The sequence below is a fragment of the Macrotis lagotis genome, chromosome X (assembly GCF_037893015.1).
Source record: "Macrotis lagotis isolate mMagLag1 chromosome X, bilby.v1.9.chrom.fasta, whole genome shotgun sequence".
Taxonomy (NCBI): Eukaryota; Metazoa; Chordata; class Mammalia; order Peramelemorphia; family Peramelidae; genus Macrotis; species Macrotis lagotis.
This window is the reverse complement of record NC_133666.1, coordinates 79,023,048-79,045,630: the sequence shown is the minus strand read 5'-3', so window position 1 is coordinate 79,045,630 and position 22,583 is coordinate 79,023,048. Positions and strand designations below refer to the sequence as shown.

General features: G+C 42.8%; 1 protein-coding gene across 4 annotated transcripts in view; it reads right to left on the bottom strand.

Moving 5' to 3' along the window:
- ARHGEF9 (Cdc42 guanine nucleotide exchange factor 9) overlaps positions 1-22,583 on the bottom strand; it is a 286,046-nt gene that overhangs the window by 133,254 nt on the left and 130,209 nt on the right. The window lies entirely within an intron of this gene.

Genomic DNA, 22,583 nt, shown 5'->3' with positions numbered 1-22,583 from the left:
CACAGGCAAAAAAATGGAAAAGATCTGCAAAATTTCTGTAACAATTTTTTTTTAAAAACCACATCAAGAACAACAGACCCCAAAGACAATAAATCCCAAGTTTGAACTCTGACATCCAGGGGTATGATAGTGTATGTTCAAAAACTAGCTCCTTGTCACCCTCGACTACTTCCAAAGTTTATAAAATAACAAACTCATCTAATCTGCGCTGTTAACATTTGCTCCATCATTTTCTAAGTCTAGACAATTAACAAAACAAGCCTTGATTTGTAGCTGGCTGATTTCTGAGGTGGAAATGTTTCCACTGAAAATTTAATGATCAGTTCTTGGGGTTCAAGGTGATTCCAGCACACCCCAGCTAACATCACAGTTCCTGATATACTTCTGGAGGAAATATAAATCATACTGAAGAAAATAAAGAGGGGGAAAAGCAGCTAGGTTAGATCAAGTATACACAAAGGACAACCACACTGAAGGTGAAACTATTTGGGTATTTGGGGGTTGTTAAAAGAACAATTCTCTCTTTGGAAAAATAGGGAAAGATGGAACTCTGCCTAACTCTTTCTAGGAAACCAATATGGTACTGTTACCTAAACCAGGAAGAGTTAAAACAGAGAAAGAAAATTATAGACCTATTTCCCTGATGAATATAGATGCAAAAATCCTAAATAAAATCTTAGCAAAATGACTACAAGTCATCAATAGGATAATACATTGTGATCAAGTAGGATTTATTCCAGGAATGCAGGGTTGGTTCAATATTAGGAAAACTGTTAGTATACTCAATCATATCAACAACAAACCTATCAGAAATCATATGATCATATCAATAGATGCTGAAAAAGCTTTTGACAAAATACAGCATCCATTCCTATTAAAAACACTAGAGAGTGTAGGAATAAATGGACTGTTCCTTAAAATAATTAGCAGTATCTATCTGAAACCATCAACAAGCATTATATTCAATGGGGAGAGGCTACAGGCATTCCCAATAAGATCAGGGGTCAAACAAGGGTGCCCATTATCACCACTACTATTCAATATTGTATTAGAAATGTTAGCATCAGCAATTACAGAAGAAAAAGAAATTGAAGGAATTAGAATTGGGAAGGAAGAGACAAAACTCTCACTCTTCACAGATGACATGATGGTCTACCTAGAGAATCCCAAGAAATCATCTAAAAAACTACTGGAAACAATTAGCAATTTTAGCAAAGTTGCAGGTTATAAAATAAACCCTCATAAATCCTCAATTTTTCTATATATGTCTAGCAAAAAACAGCAGGAAGAGCTAGAAAGAGAAATCCCATTCAAAGTAACCTCAGATAGTGTATAATATTTGGGAGTCTATTTGCCAAGACAGACTCAGAATCTTTTTGAAAACAATTATAAAACACTTCTCACACAAGTTAAATCAGATTTAAATAACTGGATGAACATCAACTGCTCATGGATAGGTAGAGCTAATATAATAAAAATGACAATTCTACCAAAACTAAACTATCTGTTTAGTGCCCTACCAATCAAAATTTCAAAAAATTACTTTAATGAGTTAGAAAAAATTGTAAGTAAATTCATATGGAGAAATAAAAAGTCAAGAATTGCCAGGAGCTTAATGAAAAAAAGTGCAAACGAAAGTGGCTTAGCACTACCCGATCTAAAATTATATCATAAAGCATCAGTCATCAAAACTGTTTAGTGTTGGCTAAGAAATAGAGTGGTGGACCAGTGGAATAGACTAGGTGTAAAAGCAGGAGAGGATTATAGTAATCTGCTGTTTGATAAACCCAAAGAGACTGGCCATTGGGATAAAAACTCCCTCTTTGATAAAAACTGCTGGGATAATTCGAAGTTAGTATGGAAGAAACTTAGATTAGACCAACACCTCACACCCTTTACCAAGATAAGATCCAAATGGTTACAGGACATAGACATAAAAAAACAATACTATAAGCAAATTAGAAGATCAAGGACTAGTCTACCTGTCAGATCTATGGAAAGGGGAACAGTTTATGACTAAGGAAGAGTTGGAGAACATCACCAAAAACCAATTAGATGATTTCGATTACATTAAATTAAAAAGCTTTTGCACAGATAAAACCAATGTAATCAAGATCAAAAGAAATGTAGTAAATTGGGAAACAATATTTACAACTAATGATTCTGACAAAGGACTCATTTCTAAAATATACAGAGAAATGAGTCAGATTTTTAAAACAAAAAGCCATTCCCCAATTGACAAATGGTCAAAGGATATGCAAAGACAATTTACAGATGAGGAGATCAAAGCAATCCATAGCCATATGAAAAAAATGCTCTAAATCATTAATTATTAGAGAAATGCAAATTAAAGCTTCTCTGAGGTACCACCTCATACCTCTCAGATTGGCCAGTATGACCAGGAAGGATAATGATCATTGTTGGAAGGGATGTGGGAAATCTGGGACACTATTACACTGTTGGTGGAGCTGTGAACTCATCCAACCCTTCTGGAGAGCTATTTGGAACTATGCCCAAAGGGCAACAAAAATGTGCATACCCTTTGACCCAGCAATACCACTACTGGGTCTATACCCTGAAGAGATGAGGGAAAAGGGTAAAAACATTACTTGTACAAAAATATTTATAGCAGCCCTGTTTGTGGTAGCAAAGAATTGGAAATCTAGTAAATGTCCTTCAATTGGAGAATGGCTTAGCAAACTATGGTATATGTATGTCATGGAACACTATTGTTCTATTAGAAACCAGGAGGGACGGGATTTCAGGGAAACCTGGAGGAATTTGCATGAACTGATGCTGAGTGTGATGAGTAGAACCAGAAAAACACTGTACACCCTAACAGCAACATGGGAGTGATGTCCAACCTTGAAGGACTTGCTCATTCCATCAGTGCAACAATTGGGAACAATTTTGGGCTGTCTGCAAAGGAGAGTACCATCTGTATCCAGATAAGGAGCTGTGGAATTTGAACAAAGTACAAGGACTATTCCCTTTCATTTAGAAAAAAACAGATATCTTATTGTCTGATCTTGTTACCTCTGAGAATTCTGTTCTCTTTAAGGATATGATTTCTCTCTCATCACACCCAATTTGTATCAAGGTACAACATGGAAACAAAGTAAAGACTGACAGAGTGCTATCTGTGGGGTGGGGGTGGGGGGAGGGAAACAAGATTGGGGTAAAATTGTAAAACTCAAATAATATCTTTAATAAAAATAAATTAAAAAGAACATAAAAAAGAACAATTCTCAAAGTATCTAATGAGAAAAAAACCTAAAGTATCTGAAGGAGAGGATACCAAAAATGCAGGGGTGGGGTGGGGTGGGGTAGGGAGAAAACAGACCTTATTACAACTGGGAGAGGGGGAACATTCAATGCCCTTGATAGGGAAGGATTTGGGGGGAGAGAGAATGAATTCAATTTGGGACATGTTGAGTTTGAGTTGTCTATAGGACATCTAGTTAGAGATGACTGAAAGGCAGTTGGACATGGGAGAGTGAAGATCTGGAGAGAGTTCAGGCCAGGAAAGGAAAAGTTGAGAGGGGGAACCCAACCCATAAATGATGATTGACCCATATGCCTACTTTCCAGTCTATATGAAGATTATCTCCTCAGGCATCTATGGGATGAGGATATAGAAAGAAGCATATAGGTTTTCACAAGTAATATATTATAGTAGTGGATGTACTTTCACCATCACAAGATACAGAAAGATGAAGAGAATATAAGATCTCACTGTTTTTTTGAGTAAGGGGAAAAATGAATCCAGCCAGGAGAGAATACAAGATCCTACCATATTTATTGTTTATTGACTAAGGAAAAAATGGATCCAGCCAGTAGAGAATACAAGATCCTACTATGTTTATTGTTTATTGACTAAGGAAAAAAATAGATCTAGACAAACACTGACCTTTAGGTTTGCTTCCAACAAAGTCAAAGATGGTGAAAGTTCCTTAAAAGATGTGAGAATCTTGTAAAGTGACCCTCTGACTTCCATCGATTTCATCATCATGATCATCATGATTATTTTGAACTGGACCAGTGGAGGGAACTTTCAAAGAGAAAATTCTCCCTACCAAGGTAGATATGGATCTTCTTAGCAATTTCTAGACTCAAGAGAATTGCCTGAGCCTTGGAGAGATTAAATGATTTACCCAGCTTGAGACATCCAATATGTGGCAGGTCTTCCCAAGAGGGAGGTCACCAAGCAATACACTAGTGTTAACAACTGTTGATGTTGCCTCCAACTCAAAATTTCTGGATTTTTGTTTCAGCCAGTATTTTGGCTTAGGGTTGATTTTTAATGAAGGGGGCATCCAAAGATGTTTCACACATACATTCATACATTTAAATCATACAGGATTTCTTGGTTTGATGAACTTATTATAAGCAAAACATAAAGCAGAAAGATGTAAAAGCCTAAGGTATTTTGCAAACTGTGATCAATTAATAAACAAGGAAGTAATAAAGAATCACCCCATGCCAGGCACTATGTGAGACCCAGGAGCTATAAAGATAGAAATGTAAACAATCCTTGCATCTAAGGCTTTATATTCTATTGGAGGAGGCACCTGTATGGGAATAGGTAAATGTAGAAAAGAAACAAAGTGAAAGTGGGGTTGGAAGGGTTGGGGGCAGGCACGGAAAGTTGGAGGGATGAAGGACTTCCTGCAGAAGTAGCACTTGAGTGAAGACTTCTAAGAAGGTAAGGGGAAGAGAGGGGGTATACCAGGTGTGGGAGACAGCTTAAGCAAAGGCATAGAGATGGGAGATGGAATGGCAAGAAAACCAGTATGGCTAGACCATAGAGTGTGTGGAGAGAATTAATGTGCAATAAGGTTAGAAATGGAAGGCAGGGTCACATTGTGAAGATCTTAAAATGCCATACAAATTTATTTGAGTTTCTAGAGGAGTTAGGAAGCCATTGGATTTTTTGTAGCAGGAGGGTGATATGGTCACACCTACATTATAGAAAAATCACTTTGCTGGGTGGAGGCAGGAAGACCAGTCACTATTGTAACAGTCCAGGCCTAAGGGTGAAGGTTATGGAAATGGAGAAAATAAGATGGATAAGAGAGATACTATGAAGGGGGTTGGAAACTGGGCAAAATATCAGACATGTGGGCCAAGTGACATTGAGGAGTCTTGCTTGCTATGGATGTTCTGAGCATGGGAACATTCAGTGCCCTTGATAGGGAAGGATTTGGAGGGAGAGAGAATGAATTCGATTTGGAACATGTTGAGTTTGAGTTGTCTACAGGACATCTAGTTGGAGATGACTGAAAGGCAGTTGGAGATGGGAGATTGAAGATCTGGAGAGAGATCAGGCCAGGAAAGGTAGAGTTGAGAATCATCAGCATAGAGATGGTCATTTGATCCATGGGATCCCCAAGGGAATTAGTATAGAGGGAGAAGAGAGAAGGGCCTAGGACAGAGTCCTGGGGGACACCTGTGGTTAGAGGGTATGTTCTGGAGAGGATCCAGCAAAGGAGACCAAAAAAGAGCAGAACCAGGAGAGGGACATCCTGAAGACCTAGAGAAGAGAGTATCAAAGAGAAGAAGGTGATAAACAGTATCGAAGACTGTGTTCAGGAGAATGAAGACCAAAAAGGTCTGCTGAGGGTATCACTGACAAAAACAGACAAACAAAAGCCAGGACAAGAAGCCTTTATCCCTTACTGGTCAGATAAGTTTCCAGTTTACTTCTGGAGTGCTGATGCCTAATAGACACATTCAATTCCTCACTGGTACATTTACACCCACATTAGTGGTCAGCCCCATCAGCACTAAAACATTTCCAGCTGGTGAGTATATTGGTATTTCTTCTTTGGCATGTCTTTCTTTCTTACCAGGATGGAAAGAGGACCACTCACTCAGCTGTCCTCACTGACAAGCTGAAGATACTGTTGATTCTGAGTAGATCTATCCTACCACTCTATGTCACCCCCTCTATTTGGCTTCTAGGTAGCATAGTGAGCAGAAAACACTGAACCTGGAATCAAGAAGGCCTGAGTTCAAATCCAGCCTCTGCTTCACCTGTCTGTTTCCTAACTTGTAAAATGTGAAGAGTAATAGCATCCACCCCCCCACCCCCCAGAGTTGCTGTGAGTATCAAATGAGATCCAATTTGTAAAGTGTTTGGCACAATGGCTGGCAAGTATTACCAGACAGCTCTCCCTGCCCTTATTTCTGAGATCTCCAGGAATGAGAGGATGCCATCAAGGTAGGTGTGGCATTGCAGGGAAGTTGTTGTTATTCTTGTTGTGGTTGCCTGTCCTGATGGCCCTGGGGGAGACTGGAAGTTCTCCCTGCCTGCTCAGCCTCTTTAGGCAGAGTGGCGGCCTGCTGAGAAGGGCCAGCAGGCCCAAGGCCCATAAAGGAATGAGTCCAATCTGCAGGGCTGGGGCATTCAGCCTGACAAATGGAACAAAAAAAGGAAAAATCAGTCACAGAAAAAAAAAGCAGTATGTAATGAAGGGCTATATTCCTGCAACAAAGAGGAAGTTTGTGCTAGATAAAAAGCCCTCACAAGTCAGTAATATTTAAGCCCCTTTCCTTTCTTTCTAGCTGACAGCTCTAGGAGGTGGACCAGAATGATAATTTCCATTTTCAAGACTAGGAAACTGAGGTTCAGAGAGCTAAGAATCCTTGCCATGGATAACTCAGCTAGATCATGCTGGGTCTAAGGCTGAAAGATCCCTCACCTCAAATCCTAGGATTCTGCCTTTGGAGCAAACAATTTATTCTTCCTGAACCAGAGACCAAGAGGCAGAAGGTATAAAGAGGGAGATCTGGTCTATATGTTGAGGAAAAAAGTCTAACAATCAAAGCTATCCCAATGTGGCAGTTGGCAGCCTTGACAGATAGTAAGTTCCCCATCTTGGGAGGTATTCAAGAGAAGGTACAACTATCATTTGTTGGGAATGCTGTTGGAGTTGAACAGGAGGCCCTCTGAGACCCCTTTCAGATATGGCAATCTCTTCTATTTAGAGTCCCATAACTCCCCCTATGGCAAGTGGGGAGGATGAATGGGGGGGGGGGGGGAGTGAGAAAGTGGTGACCTGGATACATTATCCTGGAATCAGGCCCTGTGACTGCTATTGTTTCTTGTCTTCAAGGGTCAGGAGAGTAGCCCCTTTTGCCTATTATCAGCCTCAGTTCTAGACCAGATTCACAAAGACCCAAGGGAAATTCCCTCCTTAGCATTACTTATGAACCTCTGTGTGGCCTTAGATCAGTCCTTTCTCTTCTCTATACCTCAGTTTCCTCATCTGTAAAATAAGTCCTCTGGATCTTCTCTCAGTTGTTGCACTAGCTAGCACCTACAGTTTACAGAAAGAAACTGAAGCTCAGAAGGTAGGTGACTTGCTCAGTCACACAGCTACCAAGTATCAGACATAGTATCTGAATCCAGGTGTATCCAACACTCAAAGATTTACAAAATACTTCAGAGCTGGAAGGAACCTCAGAAGATCTGGATTGAAATCCTGACTCTACTACCTTTGTGACTCTGGGTAAGACCCTTCACCTTCCTGGGCCTCAATTTCCTTCTCTGTAAAATGACTGGGTTAGACTCAACAGTCCCTAAGGGTCCTTTCATTTTACAGATGAGGAAACTGAGGCCTAAAGTAATTAAGCGCCTTGCTCAAGATTAGGTGAGACAGAGCCAAGATTTGCATCCCAATTCTTTCTACTATCCAAAATGACCTCATTTCTTCTTCACCCCAGCCCAGGAGTCAGGGATCATCTCACCCATTTTCCAGTGAGGAAACTAAGGCTCTAAGAAGTATATTCAGCATGACCCAAGCTCATACAGCTAGGAAATGGAGCCAAGTCCTGCTATGTGCATCTCTTCTTCCTACAATGTCACATATTGGTGAGGAGCTAAGGCCTGCCTCTTCAAAGTCATGACAACTTGGCACAACTTGACCAAACTGGATGAGTTTCAAGTGTAGCCCTGGTGAATTGAGGAGAAGCCTCACTAAGTGGGGAGAGGCATAGATTGAAAAGTTGGCCACCAGGTAATGGTAGCAAGTTGCTGGGTGGGGAATTAACTTGGGTTTGAAGCTTGCTTCTGCCCCTCACTATATGACCTGAGGCAAGCTGCTACCTGTTTCCTCAAATGTAGCATGAGGAAGGTCAATCACATTTTTTCTAACTAGAGTCTATGAACCCCTGTGTGGCCTTAGACCAGTCCCTTCTCTTTCCTGCTCCTTAGTTTCCTAATTGTAAAATGAGGCCTCTGGGCCTTCTCTCAGTCATGGCACTAGCAACATCCTTGGGCCTTAGCAGGCCTGCAGTCATAGCTAGAATATCGATATCAGTTAAGACCCAAAGGTGCTGCTAGTACCATGGCTGAGAGAAGGCCCATAGGAATCTGATTAAGAACCCTTGAAATCTTGAGCTGTCAGCTCTGGGACTTGCTGTGCTGGACTGCTTGGAGATGATTTGAAGTGGGAGGGGGACGCAGTGAACTGACATGATCTCTTTCTGGACGTTGTGAGAAGAAAAGAGGAAAAATTGGTAGCCAAATCCCCCAAGCCCCTTGATCTAGGCCCAACTTCCCTTTCCCCATTGCCCCACCCTGAAATGAATGAATGAATTTGTATTTCACACCAGAAGATGGGGAGATTTTGTTCTTCACAGAACAAAGGCCACCCACCACTAAACAACCAAAACAATTAATATTTCTATGACACTGGAAGGTTTGCCAGACACTGTATCTATGTTAACTCATTTGATTCTCAAAACAATCCTGTGAAGTTCTTATTATTCATTTTACATTTAGGGAAACTGAGACTGAGACACTAAAAGTAATCTGTCCAGAGTCACACAGCTAAGCAGGTGTCTGAAGCTGGATCTGAACTCAGATTTTTCATAGCACTTTTGGATATGTCCTCTAGGACAATGGATTGGTAGTCAAGGAATGGTTTGTATCACTTGTGCTCCCTCCCTTGGGAAGGACCCTTCCCCTTCTTGGGTCTTCGTTTCTTCTGCTATAAAGTGAGAGAGGAGATCACCTGCTTCCACTTTTTGGTATCAAGACACCTTTAACCTTTAAAAAAAATTTGAGGTCCCTCCAAAGAATTTTAGTTTAGGTGGGTTATAGCTACCAATTTGCTGTATTAGAAATTAAATTAATTAGAACTGGAAATTAAACATCTGGGAATTATTATGAAAATCATTTTGGCCTTGAGGACCCCCTGAGAGGGTCACACTTTGAAGATCACTGGTCTGAATGATTTCAGGGTCACTTTCACTTTATCCATTATAGGATGCTCTGATTCCTGGGCCTGTATCCTTGTCCTCCCATGAATCACAAGATTGATCTCTCTTGTTGTAAGGTCACAAACAGATCATAGTCCTTCTATATCTTTGAAGATTGTTCTGTATGCTGCTGTGGATATAAAATCATGCCCCTGCTGCCACCCTGTGTCTCCAAACCTCACTACTATCTGGCAGGGCCTGTCAGAGCTTGTGGCCCTTCAGCCCACAAGGATCCAGATAGGTCACCTCCACAACAAGGTGCCATCAGGAGAGCAATCCAACCATGTCCCATGAATACAGGATACACATCAGTGGAGGAGTCCCCCTGCAATCAGGGAAGTTCAGAAATTAAGTCCCTCCCTCAGAAATCACACAGCTACAAAGGATAGACCCAGGTCTTCCTGACTCCTGGAACTCTCTCCACTATGGCATACTGCCTCTCTCCTGTGAGACCACCTGACAAAAGCCCTACTTCCAATCAAAGCCTATTCTTCATATCCACCTTTCATCCTACAGCAAATCTTAAAATCCAGAATTTCAACCTTGAAGTCAACATGCCAGAAAAAGGGATATGAATGGTTTTGAGAAAGATCCAGAGAAAGCAGAAAGACCACAGATTGTGAGTCAGAAGATCTGGGTTGAAATCCTGACTCTGCTATCTTTGTGACTCTGGGTAAGATCCTTCCCCTTCCTGGGTCTCAGTTTCCTTCTCTGTACAATGACTGGGTTAGACTCAACAGTCCCTAAAGGTTCTTTAGCTCTGGAATCTATAATCCTATTTTTTTCTCTTCAGAAGAACATTTGGGGAAAGAGCTTAGGGACAAAGGACAGGCAGAGATGCTACTTTGAGATCCCTTTTTAGGCCACAATCCTGTGTCAAACAGTTCCCTCTCATTCACAAGAAAGCCTTGCCTTGCCAAGGCTCCATATAGTAAGCCCTCACACTATTAATGTTCTCAACCAGCACCCTTCTCTCCCCCCCACCCCCACCCCTCCAGCCAGCAACAATGGAACCTATTTGAGTTGGAGCTCAGTTGGTGAATCCACCATACCACCCCCCATTATTTAACAGCTTAGTCACTCATAGAATTAGTCATATTCAGACGTGTAAAGTCTCCCCTCTGAGTAATAGCTCCTGTCACCAGGTGTATGGAGATGTCAGAGCCTCCCAGACAGCCATGGAATCTAAGGTTGACCTCAGTCAAAGCTGGTTCAGAGTGGTGAGGGGAGGGAGTAGGGGGCTGTTGCTAAGGGGTGTATAGGTGGATGAAGTGACTGCTTTCCTGGCATCTGGGGGGGGGGCGGCTCTGGGAAGACCTTCCCTCCCATCTCACTTATTCCCCAAATATTGTTTTCTCTCTTAGCCCTCAGCAGCCAGCCAGTCACTTTCTGTCTGGATGTCCATTGTCTCCTTTGGCAGGAGACTGAAATAGGTGAATTCTTAAAGCCCTTTTCTGAAATGGTCTATAGACTACTGGCATTAAATGGACAGAAAGTTATGCCCTTGTTGCCAGCCTGTGTCTCCAAACTAACTAGTCGAATTCATTTATTTTACAAATGAAGAAACTGAGATTCAGATAACTATTCTGATAGACAGGATCTCAGGAAAAAGAGGCTTGTGGCCATATTCTGACCCCTTCCCTCCTCTTCTTTATCTGCCACATTAAATCTAAAGTCTTGAATCTGGCATTCAAAGTCCTTCCCAATCTGACTTCAACCTACCTTTCTAGCCTTAGCACTATACCCTCTCTCTCTACCCTGCCTCCCCCACAAACCCCTAGGATACAGTCTTTTTGAGGATAGGGACTATTTTCTTTTTAATTTTTCTGTCCCCAGGGCCTAGCCTAGTGCCGGACACCCCTTCTCTCCTACCTCTAAGTCCTTGGCTGGATCCTCTCCTTGATGGTGCTTTAGATCCACAGGTGCCCCCAGGCTCTGTCTTAGGTCTTCTTCTTCTTCTAGGTCCTTCTCCCTCTAGACTAGACCACTTCATTTGGTGATCTCATCAGTTACCATGGATTTAATTAGTCTCTAAGATGATGATTCTCAAATGTACCTATCCAGTGTGTTCCATGAACTGGGGGGCCAGGACGCCCAGCAACCAGCAAAGTGCATTAGTCAGAGTGGGCCTCAGCAAATCGTCTTTGAATGGAATTGAATTCTTAATAGCCCTTATTAAAGAAAATGCATTTTGACATAGAGGCTAAAGAGAGAGAATAGGCCAGGCTTTTGTGGGGAAAATGGGCCTTCTTTAGCTTTTCTCTTTTTTGTGACAGCCTTGGCAGCCTGTGACCTGGAAGACAAACTTTTCTCTTAATCAGCATTTGAATTCATGGTTTGGGGGTTGGGTCATTTAGGAATTCCAGCCTGGACCATCCATGTGAATGGGGCTCATTTGCCCCAGGGATCCAGTAGACCTCCCAGCCCCTTCCTTAATCCTTACTCCAGAACTGAGCTCTACTGGAGATTAGGGGCCCTCTCCATAGCTATTCACCCTAAAGAGGAGTGAGGGCAATAAACAATTAGAGAACTATGTGTAGGCTTATACTCTGTTACAAAGTCTGCCTCCCCCCACCTCTTGTTTTCCTACCTTCTCTCACCAGTGCTTTTGTTCCCATGATTCCCTAGGGTCTAGAATGGGTGCCTGTCTTCTAGTTACTGTTTGTAAAAAATCCCTTACTTTCCCTTCAGGGAAGCACCTACCTCTATTTGTGAGAACCACATGAGATAAAGTGCTTAGCTCTGTCAGTGCTAAATAAATCCTTCTTTCCCTCCCTCCTCTTCCTTCCTTCTTTCCTTCCTCCCTCCCTTTCTTTCTTCCTTTCTTCCCTACACTCCATCTGCTGACTGAGGCAGGAAGAGGTCAAGTCTAGAATGCCATTCAGGGAGAGAGGTCACACACAGGGCCTGCAGCTCTGTCATACTAAGGGACAGGTCACTTGTTTCTAGCAGGACCATTCCCTTGAGTTCCTTAGAGGTGGGGAAGAGATTGGATTAACTGGTCTTGGAGTTTCCTCTGGCCAGGTTGCTGCTGGCTTATGTTTTACAATGGGTTCTCCAAAACCATGGACAAACAGAAGAATTTCAGTTTCATTGGCATGAATAACATTTTCTCTGTCACTTTCAGAAGTCATGGCCTGATGTGTAACAATTGCCTGAACATTTTACAATCAGCTCTATAAGTCAACCAAACTGAGTCCTTCCTGCCTGGGCTTCAGGCTCTTTGCAACTCTAACCAGAAATTTCCTGTGAATCTTAGAACAGACAACGTCAGAGCTGGAAGGGGCCTGAGCAATCAAAAGGCCCAGAAAGAGGATTGATTGACTTAGAGCTGGGACTTCAGAAGCCATTATCTAGGCCAACTAGGCCCAAGGTAGCTGCCACACACTTGGCAGGATGGAGATTCAAACTTGGAACCTGTAAATGGGCTATCTTTCCTTCATTATGGAATTGCCTCCAATAGGCAGGGAGGGCTAGGGGAAAGTCTCCTCAAATACACTATCCCAAGGCTGCTGCCACTTCTGTCTCTGTCACTCCACCCCCTGATAGTTTCCTGTCTCCTTGCATTCTTGGAGGTCAACTCCTATAGGGGTCTTTGGCAGAGTCACATACCACTGGTTATGAGCTGTAACATATATCACTCTGATAAGAACCTCAAGTTAGCTTACTTTGAATTCACCTGAGGCAGTAAATTTATTTAATTCTTTTGTTCCAGTAAAAATCTATACTATTTAAATTTATTTTCAGATGGATTAAGCTCAAGAGAGAGGCAATGGAAGTATTATCCCCATTTTTACAGATAAGGCAACTGAGGATCAGGAGAGAGACCACGAAGACTGAATCCCAGGCCTTCTGATGTCAAGACCAGGACTTTCCCCCACTTTCTCATAAGTGACTCAAATATTAAATAAATTAACTTTTGAGACATCCTGAATGTCTATATATAGGTCAGGCAACGTAGAAATGTGCCCACACAACCAAGACCTAAAAAAAAAGGGGGGGGGATAGGGACTGAATCTGTGATTTCATTCTTATAGAGAACTCCCAGATAACAAAAACCCCTCTTCCTCGAGGGTCTCCTGGGGTACTGATTGGTTAAGTGACTTGCCAAGAGTCACCAAACCAGCATAAGTCACGGGTTAAGGCTTGAACCCAAGTCTTTGTGGTTCAGAGACTAGCTCACTATCCTCTCCTTCAAAAGAAATCAGATCACAGATTGGATAGGTAAATTAGGGAATGAAAGCATGAAAGGATCTTGGAAGACAATATTTAACAGCAATATTTAATTTAGTAAGCGCTTATTTATTGAATGCTTGATTGTAGTGGAAGACTGGGAGACATTCTGATGTTCCATGAGACATGGTTCCTGCCCTCATGAAGCTTACAGTCTAGTTGAGGGAGAAGATACAAATAAATATAATTGTAATACACAGTGTTGCATAAGAATTGTATTCCAGAGGCATGTTGTTTCAAGACCCCATTTGGGGTTTTCTTAGCAGAGGTATTGGAGTGGTTATATGTTTCCTTCTCCAGTTCAGTTTACAAATGAAGAAACTGAGACAAACAGGATGAAGTGACTTGTCCAAGATCACACAGCTAGTAAAATGTCTGAGGGAGAAGATCAATACTAGCAAGGAAGACTTCTCAAAGAAGGTGATATTTGAACTTGGTTTTAAAAATTGGGAAAGAAGAGAAGGGGAAGCCATGTCAGGAGGCACCAGAAGGGAAGGTGGGGAGGGAGCAGAGTGGAATGAAATAAGCCCGGAAATGTAAGTGGGGTAACATTGTAAGGGGCCTTGAAAGCCTGGCTAAGGAGTTTGAACTTTAAATCACTGAAGATTTTTGAGGAGAGGTGGCACAAAGAGGGTTATAAGGAGCAAAGAAAACAATTGGTTCAAAAACAGGTGACAAACAGGTAGCATATAGAAGAGAGAGATAGTGGATTCTGGTTCTGGATAAAGCTCTAGTTCTGGCTCCAGAGGGTCTGGGTTCAAGCCCTGTCTTTGATGCCACATGACCTTTGACAGGTCACATCATCTCCTGGCTCTCAGTTTCCCCCTCTGTAAAATGGGGAGAAGGGTTAGAGAGTAAATATCCTCTGGGACCCCTTCTAGGGCTCTAGCTCTATGATTCTATTCCCTTGTAAGACTAAGCAGAGAATTCCTAGGAATGGGGGACAATGTTTACAAGGACAAGCTGAAGTACAGAAATGATCTGAGGAACTCATCTGAGTGAGCCCAGTGGTCAGGGACTATTTTATCACACCTCTCTGTAAGGAGATCCTGTGCTGGTTACCAAGAGAAAAAAAGAGGCTCTGGGAGGGTGCAAAGAAAAGGATGTTTGAAATCAGGAGACATCTATTCAAATTTTGCCTCTCCCTTCAAACCTGGGTGGCCTTGGACAAATTAATAACTAAGCCCTTTCTCTGGAAAATGAGGAAAGTCTGAGGTTCCTTCTAATTTAAAAATCCTGTGATCCTACAACCTTTCAAAGCCTCATTTTTCTACTTTCAAAGTGGGGAAAATATTAGTGACACTACCTACCCACATAGATGGATTATTGAAAGGCAGATCTTTCAGTCAGTCATTTATCAACATTTATCAAGCCTGTACTATGTACTAGGAATTGTGCTAAGTATTCTGTAAGTGCTGAAGTGCCAGGGAAGCTGATGATGGGAATGATATCTCTTCTTCTTTAAAGAATGAGTGTAATAAGAGTCTTATTTATCCCAACTTGTTTAGGTCTTGTCTCTCCCCAAGGCAGGAGAATGACAACTAAGATCTTTCAAGAGCCCTTTCAGTTCTTAGTATCCATGTCTAGATTCTTGTACTCATTCACTGCCCTCCCTTATTGTCTTGGTCACCCACTTTATTTTCCCATTCTAGATAGAACAGTTTCCTTCTGAGAAACAGAGGACTTTCCTTTGATTTGGGAACGGCTTAACAAATGGCAGTGTGCAAATGGGATGGAATGACTGCACAGTAAGAAAAAAAGATAGGAAGAATGCAGAGAAGGATTAGAAAACCTCTATGAACTGACACAGAGTGAAGTCAGCAGAAACAGTCAAACATTCAAACACAATGACTCTAGTCAGGTCAGCAGAACGAATGATTAATTGAAACGAACTACTTATTCTAAGTTTGGCCTTGAGAAGAATTGAAAAAAATATACATCTCTCCCTCCTCTGGAAAGGTAGGTAATGATGGGTGTGAAATATAGCAGCTAATATGAGAATAAAAATATGTGTTGGCTGGTTTAGCTGATCTGCTTTATGTGGATCTGGAGTTAAAGAACCTGAGTTCAAATACTCCATTGGAAGGATTTGTATGATCTGTGTTATCCGCGGCTAGTCATCTCACCACTCTGGATCTCAGTTTTCCCATTTCTAAAATGAGAGCAGTGAATAAGATTGCTTCAGAGGTCCCTTCCAGTCTTATATCTAGGATCTGTTGTATGACTTTAGGCAAGTCACCTGTGTTCTCCCGGACCCATTTCCCTCCTCTGTAAAATGAGGCAACGAAGCCGCATGGTCTCTGAGGTCCCTTCAAACTCCATAGCTATAATGACCCTAAGCAAGTTTCTCAGTCAGCAAGTATTTATCAAGAGCTTCTTCTGTTTCAACACCAAGTTAAAAACTGGGAATATAAGTAAGCTGAGAAAGACAGTCCCTGCCATCAAGGAGCTTATATTCTAATGGAAAAGAGAACACATAAAGAAAGGTGAAAATAAGTGGGAAGGGCAACCAAAAGAACCTTGAAGGGACATGAGAGAGAAAACTCTGGAGGGTAGTAGCCTCAAGAGGAATGAGTCAGTGGTTGATTTAGGCTTCTGCTTAAATGGAAGATCTATGGGAGAGGTCTTTAGGGGCAAAGAATACTTCCAAAAAGTTAGCACACCTCCCTGGGCTTTAGTCTCTCCTCTGGAGACTCTTCTGGAATTCTTGATGCAGTCCAAGATCAGATCATTTTTTTTTGGAATCTTCATCCCATTGCTGGCTCCTACTGGGCTTGCAGTCCACTGAAATTTCCAGATTCTTTTCAGAATACTTGCTGTCTATTCATGTCTGTCTCCCCTCAGCTTATATATGAGGAGTTTGATCTTTTGTACCCAAGTACAAGACTTTACATTTAGCCTTACTGAATTTCATTTTTATCAGATTCATATCACATGTAGATATGATGAACCTGCCATCTATTCCCTTATCCCAATCATGAACAAAACTGTTAAAACAGTACAGGATCAAGCACAGATCCCTGAGGCATTCTACTGCAGACCGTTTGCTACTCTGAGAGGCAACTATTGACATCTGCTTTTTGAGTCCCAGCCATTTGGAAATCCACCTGATACATTTCTTTGTAACCCTATCATTTCACTTATTTAGCAGTGAAGATGATCTAAAAACACAAGATATATCAGTTAAACCTTAACACAACAACAATAACCACAACCAGAATGAGGGCAATTCTATATTTGATGTGGCCATGCTGGAATGCCATGTCATGACCAATCCCATGAGTAGTACAATCTCTGCCAGATGAGGCCCCAGTGTTAGGGAGTTAGTCACGTTCCTGGCCAGATGTATTCACTGGATGTCCCTGGCCAAGGTCCCTTCAGGGCAGTACAGGACTCCATATCAGGGAGAGCTTCCAAAGAACAACCACTATGAAAAGGGAGGAATAGCCTGTTCTGGAGGGTAGGAAGTTCCTCATCTCTAGCAGTCTTCAAGTAGAGACTAGATGTTAACTGGTTAGGCTTATTTTCGAGAGGATTGAAGTTTGGCCTAGAAGCCCTCTGAGGTCCCTTCTATCTTGGGGGTTTAGTCCTTGATTACTTCAGTTCAATTCAGTCAACATCTATTAAGTGCCTACCATGAGCAAAGAACTGTGCTAAGTTCTGGGGATTACAAAAAGAAGCAAAAGACACTCCCTGTCCACAAGGAGCTTATGATCTAATTGAGGTGCAAATATATACAAAGCAAGTTATATACAGGATAAATAGGAAAAAATTAAGAGAGGGAGGCCATGGAATGAAAAGGGGTTGGGGAAGGCTTTCTGTAGGAGGTGGGTTTCAGTTGGAACTTAGAGGAAACTTGGGAGGTTGATAGGGCAGAAGAGGGAGTGTTGTAGCAGGTTACTGCAGTAATCATAGAGGCCTGGAATGATGAGGTTCTGCATCAGAGTAGGAGTATGGGCAGAGGAGAGAAGGCTGCAAAGGTGCACTCACCAGACCTTGCTGACAACGTGGACATCAAGAAGGCAGGATGAGAGATAAGAGCGAATGCCACTTAGGTGATGAGCCTCAGGAAGGGGGTAGTACCCTCTATAGTAATGGGGAAGGGGGAAAGGGGAGGGTTTGGGGAAACCATAATGAATTTTGTTTTGGATGTATTGATGTCTATTGAACATTCAGTTTGAGATGTCTGAAAGGCATCTGGGAATGTGATTTCAGAGAGACTGGAGCAGGAAAGATAGATGAGACAATCATAAGCATAAAAATGGTGATTAAATCCTGGGGTGCTAATGATATCCCCAAGTGAAGTAGGGTAGAGACAGAGGAGAAGAGAGCCCAGGACAGAACTCTGAGGGACACCTAGGGTTAGAGGGTATGATTTGGAAGGGTCACCAGTAAAGGAGTCAGAGAAGGAGTGGTCAGGTAGCTAAGGAAAGTCAGGAGAAGGGGGAGGAGAGAAGTAGGTGATCAGCAATGTCATAGGCCACAAAGAGGACAAAGAGAATGAAGATGGAGGGAGCCAGTGGACAGGGAGAGATTGAAAATAATTGAGAAGGTGGAGATGATGGAGAAAGGGTGCAATCTGTTGGAGGAGACAAGATAGAATGGAATCATTTGAACGAATACTCACCAGATAGTATCAACCATCCATGGCCCACCATATCCAATTGTTAGGATCAAAGATTCTTGAGCTGAAAGGAGTCTTTTATCTGCCCCCTTTTTACATAGGAAAAAACTGAGGCTCAGAGATTAGTGGTTGCCCTTGGGGTCACAGGTGATAAACTGAAAAGGTTGAGAGAAGAGCAAGCAAAGTAACAGGGCCAGAAAGTCAGCCTTCCTGACTCCAGGTCTGTGTGTTCTCTAGGCTTTCTGTCTATAATATAAAGAACTTCAGAACCCTAAAATCCAACTAACCAAAAGCTTCTTGGCATCTCTTCCCCATGGCCTGAGATTCAGGCCTCTGAGGCTGGGCAGGATAGGCCTGATGTCCCTTCTTAGACTAGAAAGACCTTCAATATCTGTCTTGCCTTCACTTCACACTCTTCTCTTCTCCCAGTTCCAACGGCTGCTCTTCTTCAGTATGGCCTGATCCCCTCACTATCCTTGGCTGTCTTCCTCTGGCCACGCTCCAGTCTGGCAATGCCCTTTCTACAATGTGGTACCCAGAACGGAAGGCAGACAGAGCTCCAGATGGGGCCTAATGCAGTGCCTCCAAGGGGTTAGCTGCCCTACTGTGACTAAACCTGAGATTCATGCATCTACATGGGGTCCTCCAAAACTGCCAATAATTCCAAATTCTCTGTCAAAGATTTTCTTTGCCATTGGACAGTTCTGGCCCCCTAAGGTACAATACCGTTAAAAAGGAAGAGAGGTTTCTGAGCAGCTGCTACTGCTGTCAGAGCCCCTTATCCAAAGGCTGTGCCAAATTGGGCCCTGCCAAGATACTATCTCCCTCTCCCCAGAGCACCCTTCTATCTTGCTTTGGGCAATGGCCTGGAAGGGGCTGCAGAGGGGTGGCTGCAGAGAGGAGATAGTGATGGCTGCCATTTCTCATAGATTTAGGGATACTAAAGCTCTTTTCTCACATGTCTCTGGCTAAAAGGTATGCTGAGAATGAATCTCCCCATTTTTCAGGCATGGAAAGTGAGTTTTAGAAGTTCAATGTCAGTGTGAGGACCAAGAGCCCCAATCCCTGATTCCATCCAAACTTAAGTTTCTTATGACAACATTACCATGCCTGTCAGTGAGGTCAGAGGCAACTGCCCAAGAAACAGGGTCTTGAACTCTAAACCAAAACCCATCTCTGACACTTATTAGTTGTGTGACCTTGGACAAATTACTTTCCCTCTGTGACTCAGTTTATTCATGTGAAAAAGAAGAGATTGTACTCAATGGCCTGTAAAATCCCTCCCAGTTTTAGCTTTAGGATTCTGAGGTAAACACTATTTCAGGTTCCTTCAGCAGTCACCAGAACAAGGGGCACGATGGACCATCACATCTGGAGCTGAAAAGAACCTCTGAGGTTATTTAGTCCAGCACTCTTCACAGTGGGAAAATGACTCACCCAAGGCCACATAATTAGGAAGGGCAAGATCCAGTACTCATACCCAAGTCTTCTGCCAAAATCTTTGGCACTGGGAAATATTGAAACATCAGAATCCAATATGGGTTTATAATAGACATGGTGTCAAAGAATCTTTGTTTTACCATCTACACTGCTGCTATACCCAAAGGACTGCTGGGCCTTCCCATTGTCTCCACAACTAAAACCTCAGGAAGACTCTTTTTCCTGAGTTCAAATACATCCTCAGATACTTCCTAGCTGTGTGACCCTGGGCAAGTCACCTCACCCTGATGGACTCAGTTTCCTCATCTGTAAAATTAACTGGAGGAGGAAGAAGCAATGCCTTCCAGTATCTCTGCCAAGAAAACCTCAGACAGGATCACAGAGAGTCAAACATGACTGGACAACAACAAAACACATGATAAATTTTTTTTTTTCACTCATTCATCCATCCATTCCTTCATGACTCTTAATACAGGGTTCTTTCTCTAAATGGTCCATTGCATTGCAAAGTTGTCCTCTTAACAAAGTGCCACTGGACCCTCTTCAGTCACTCTGTTTCCCCTTGGTAGACACAATAAAATCTGAGATGTGTGAATGGGCCATCCCTCACTGCCCAATCGAAGGGGAGGCACTAGTGCAGATGACAGCGGGTCAAGGACAGGGAGGTAGAAGAGGCTGCAATGCAGTCACCAATTCTGTAAACCCCAGGCAGGTTCTCTCTCAGGAATGAAAGGCCCCTGGGGAACTGAGGGCCTGGGTCCTGCTTTGGTCTTTGAAGCCCAAAGTCTGCAATGGCCCTGCCTAGGTCACAGTTGTTTCAGATGCGTACAAATCCCCAAGACCCAGCCACCAGCTTCCCATCCAGCCACCGAAGAGACAACACATGGAAGGAGAGACTGTGATATAATCTTTGTACAATGCACACATGGCCCAAGAGTCATTCAACAGCTATGGGAGCCCCACCTTTGGCAGGTGAGGAAACTGAGGCCTCAAGGATACAAGGGATTTGCTTGTTCAAAGTCAAATCCTAGTCACCTTGGTCCTAGAGAGTGAGGGGCAGGGCTGTGGCCTAGGCCAGGACCGGAAGCTTTCTGGAGGCTGCTCGGGCTGGCCAAAGCACCAGCTGGCTCTTTCACACATGCATTCACCCAGCAGTCACATGCCCACATGCCACCACACACTTATAATAAAGTTGCACACAATGACCCTCTCCTGTGTAATCGTACATATACATGCACTTGAACCCCTCCCTCCCCAACACACACATTTGGACATGGCTGTACAGGTAGCTGTCCACACCTGCACTCCCAAATGGCACCTAAAGGACCATAGAATTTGAAGTTAGAAGAGGTTGAGAAGGGATCTCAGTCCACTGATTCTCCAGAAGAGATAAATAAGAAGCAGAGCTGAGATTTGAACCTGATTCTTTGGCTCTGGACCCACAAGATCACACGGTCCAAGGGGGTTGGACACACTCTTTTAAAGCCATAACAACAAGTCACCTGAAAATAAACTTCCATGTACATGTGTGCAGGGAAACACATCTTGAGTACACACACACACACACACACACACACACTCAAACCACATACACGCATTCACTCAACACTTAATTGCCCTCGAAGGGCTTGTAATCTAATGGATGGAATACCACATACACAAATAAGCCAACACACCTCAGACTTGGTCCAGACCTGCCACTCCCCTGGTCAGGCACCTTCTTGCTGCCTGAAGCACTGAGAAGTTAAGTGACTTGTCCAGGATCATACAAACAGGACTTAAAGCCAGGTTTGCCTGACTCCAAGATCAGTTCTCTATTCACCACACTAGACTTACTACTACTATTACTGCTACTACGGCTACTACTGCTACTACTGCTGCTACTACTACTACTGCTACTACTACTACTACTACTACTACTACTACTAATATAATAATAATAATAATGTTGTAATATAAAAATATATAATATAACCAGCAAAAATAATATCTAGCATTATCTATAGTGTTGCTTTTTGCTGTTGTATGGAACGGGGCCCTAGATTTGGAGTCAAGAAACCTGAAGTTGAAATCCTTCCTCTGACACACACAAACTATAGGACCCTGGGAGAGTTATTTATTTTCTCAGAGCCCCAGTTTCCTCATTTTTAAATGGGGGGGTGAACTCAATGACCTCTATGGTCCTTTCTAGTTTTGATTTTATGATAATGGAGGGGCATTAAGAACTGGGGGAGAAGGGATGATCATGAAAGGAAGGAGGTGTGGTACCTGAAGGGATCATGGGGTAATTAGGTTAGGTTGTTGTCCTTCCTTGAAGAGGACTAAAATGACATCACTATATTATGGTCTGACAGAGTGTCGGTGGCTGATCAGACAAATATGAGCTTGGAATGCTCTCCTATAAGTCTGGCACAAATAATCTGTGGGGTAACTAGAGGCAGAGGGGAGTGTTTCAGGCATGTGGGCAAAGACATAGAGGTGGGAGATGAGCTATAGCATATGGGGAACAGCAAATGGCTAGTTTAGCTGGAGTGAAGAGTACATGAAGAGGAAGAGAAGTAATGTGGAAGTAGTCAAGAAAAGTAAACTGGAGACAGAAAGCAAGGGCTTTAAATGCTGAGCCAAGGCAAATGTATTTCATCCTGAAGGCAATGGGGAGCCATTGGAATTTTGGGAGCAGCAGTGCCAGAATTGGCTCTGCCCTTCAGGAACATCTCTGGCAACTGAGATTGAACTTTGGAGGGGAGGAAGCAGAGATAGGAGGCACATTCTATAGCCCAGGAGAAAGTGAATAAGGGTCTGGGGTGATGATTATGAGTGGAGAGCTAGGGCTGGATGTTGGTGAAGTCCAATCTGACAGAACACTCTTGTGTCCACTCTTCCAAGCATTCACCTTCTCACATGGCCCATGAGCTTCTAAGCCAACATATATGCAAATTCACATGCACAAATTCACAGGCAACACCTCCCCCTCAGAAAAAAGTTGAATGAAATCTCTGTCCTCTCCCCCTCCCCATCT